Below are 3,132 nucleotides of genomic sequence, written 5' to 3'. Positions count from 1 at the left end.
CAAATTTCAAGATTAGGAATGTTTGGTCAGAAATCTAGATTGTTCAAAGTCAAAGTCAAGACAATGTAAAAAGATCTCAGTTATGTGAACATTCAAGGAAAAGGCTTCATGGCTTACAGGACCAGAATAGAGCAAAATATAATTAAGTCAAATTTGATAGGGAAGTGAAATTTCCTTGTTTTTTCAGTAACTGTAAAGTGGTGGTGTAGTGGAGCAGGTGGGATTTTGTCCAGATTCATCCAAATGGCTGGGGGAAGGCAGAGAACCTGGAGGATGGACCAAATCGAGGAAATTCAGGTGCAGGAGTAGTCATATGATGAAACTTCCAAGAATAAACCCATCTAAAGATGGCGACAGAACAAGAGGTGGAACCTGATTTGGGAATTTCTGCTTCTGGAAGCAAAATAGCACGGATCGATGTCAGAGCTGTCACTATTTTCTGGTCGACACAATTGGTTTTCTACATTCAACAAGTTATCAGTTTTGCTTTTGTTTCACTTAAATAAAGCTTCATTTTCTACTCAAATCTACAACAAAAGATAGATACAAACAAAAAGAAACAGAAGCCAGCCATATTCAAATATGGGGTCAGTCAAAACGGGTTCCTCATGCAGCAAGCTTCCAAATAAAACACAACAGCAATCACGGAGCTTCAAACAAATAATAGCATTTGCATAGAGCATTAAACATCCCATCATGCATCTGGAGAACGATCATCACAAACTCCACACTGGGCCTCGGGAGACCAAACTCTTTATCAGTGAGGTAGGATTTAAAGACCAACTTGAAGCTGGAGAGAGATTTACAAATAAAATTCAAGAGCTAAGAGCCTGGGTAACTGAAAGTACAGCTTTCAATGGCTAGAAGATGACTGGGGATGCACAGGACCCTCTGAGCTGGCAGAGTGCAGAGATATCAAAAGGCTGCAGTACTGAGATAAAGAGAAACCAAAACCAAACCCAAAGAACCTCAACATGTGTTATTCAGGGAGTTCGGAGACTCCGTCTTAGTCATCAGCAGACACCATCATCTGAGAGTGATGACGTCAACTTGTAGGGGGGCATGACTGCAGGTTGAGGGGTGATAGATTTAAGACAGATGTCAGAGGCAGGTTCTTTACTCAGACAGTGGTAAGGATGTGGAATGCCCTGTCTGCCAATATAGTTAACTTAGCCACGTTAGGGTGATTGAAACAATCCTTGGATAAGCACATGGATGATGATGGGATAGAGTCAGGGGATGAGCTTAAATTAGTTCACAGGTCGGTGCAACATTGAGGGCCGAAGGCCCTGTTCTGCACTGTATTGTTCTATGTTCTAAGGAGTAGCTGGTGATCCTAGCTCTTTGGAAAATCTAACTTGCACGAACACTGATCAATTGGCGCTGCTCTGATGCCCAAACATCACAGCAGTCTTAAGAGGAGCCATATTAGGATTTGAAAAAGCTGTTTTTCTCCCTCCATAGATGCTACTAGATCTGCCGAATTTATATTATTGCCAAAGTTCACACAGGAAAGACCATTTGGGTGAATACCCAAAGATCTGGCAATAGCAGTGGAACTGTACTTAGATACAAGTATGTGATTTAAGAAGAGATAACACAATTTAAATCCTTTTAATCCATAATTTGTTTGGAATTTATAGTTAAACTGATTTAATCAAGCAAGAGTTGAATGGCCCTATTTCAAGTGCATCTGCAGGCTATTTCTGTGTCCATAAAACTTTATTATCTTTCAACAGGGAACAATAAAAACAAATGCCTTTGAAACAAAGATTTGTCTGCTTCGCATGAACACTGGCTCCTACAAAAAGGTTACCTTGGAGCCATGATCTTATAACTAATAGTAGGCACATGTAGGGCTAATACCCATTCATCCTATTTCTTACTTTAGTCGTGCACATTTGAAATTACTGCCCACTTTGTAATGCTGCTGCACTTTGCTCTGTTCATGCAGTCAAATAGTAGTCAAATGTTATTGCTAAACGAATCAAGGTGAGTTGCCCATTACTTGCACTGAAACAAGCACAAAGTTGATGAGTTGCTATGAAAACAGAGTTGCACCACTTATGTACATTTAAACAATTTATGCAATTTAAAGCTGAGTTAGTTTATGAGGATGCAAAACAGATTTGGCCTAGCGATGACTAACACACAAGGTCTCTTGAAACAGCATGAACTTTTAATCCATTTCTAAGAAAGAGAACAGGGAAATAATATTTACAGTGAACTTTACTTTCACCTGGGTGGAACAATTGGATGTCCAATGAAGTGTGACAAAAGGTATTACTGAAATTGAAAGAAATATCAAACAGCTGCAAGTTTTGGAGCAAAAACATGGGCAACAGTGACAAGAGAGGAACAACCGGATACCGGACAAGACGTAGCTGCTGAAATTGGTGTGTGGATAACAAGCCAAAAATCAGGAATCAACACATCAACAATCAATGAAGACCATGGGAGCATCAAAGGCAGTAGCCAAAGATAATATGTATTGGTAGGGTCATTGTGTAGGATAGCACGATGGGTTGCCAACTGTGGTGGTGGTGGTGGTTCCTGGAGCGGGTACTCCAGCTGCAATATTCCTGAAGTGTGGACTCTTGGTGGATTTGTCATTATTATACCCAGAACGGGGACTCCTTGCAGAGACCCTGATGAAGCCCAGGAGCTATATTTGAAGATCCCTTGTACAGAGGATGAACTTTATTTATGTAAATTTGATTTTATTCATTTTGTAACTTAAAGTGGCACCAGATTGTGATGACAAAAAACTTTTCATTGTATTTCTCCAGATATATGGCAATAAATAAACTCATAATAAAATGGCACAACCACAAAGTGGGAGAAGGAAAGACCCAAGATCCGGTGAAAGACTTAAATACAACTGGATAGGAACAGGAATAGGTAACTAACAAGGGGGGGATGAAGGTTGCTCAACCACCATTTAAACAACCCCAAGTTAAACAGAAGTTGCAAGAATCACTTTGTATTTACCTGCAGTCACCAGGTAATTGTCTCAACATAAACATCCAGATAACTCAACTTTTGAAATAAACAAGTTTGGTACTCAAACAATTTCACAATGCAGCATAAATTGATAGAGATGTACAGCACGGTAACAGACCCATCAAGCTA

Source organism: Chiloscyllium plagiosum, unplaced genomic scaffold (genome assembly GCF_037043375.1).
Source record: "Chiloscyllium plagiosum isolate Xiang-an unplaced genomic scaffold, Cpla_swu_hap1 HiC_scaffold_45, whole genome shotgun sequence".
Lineage (NCBI taxonomy): Eukaryota > Metazoa > Chordata > Chondrichthyes > Orectolobiformes > Hemiscylliidae > Chiloscyllium > Chiloscyllium plagiosum.
The sequence above is the reverse complement of the archived record's forward strand: the minus strand, read 5'-3'. Positions refer to the sequence as shown.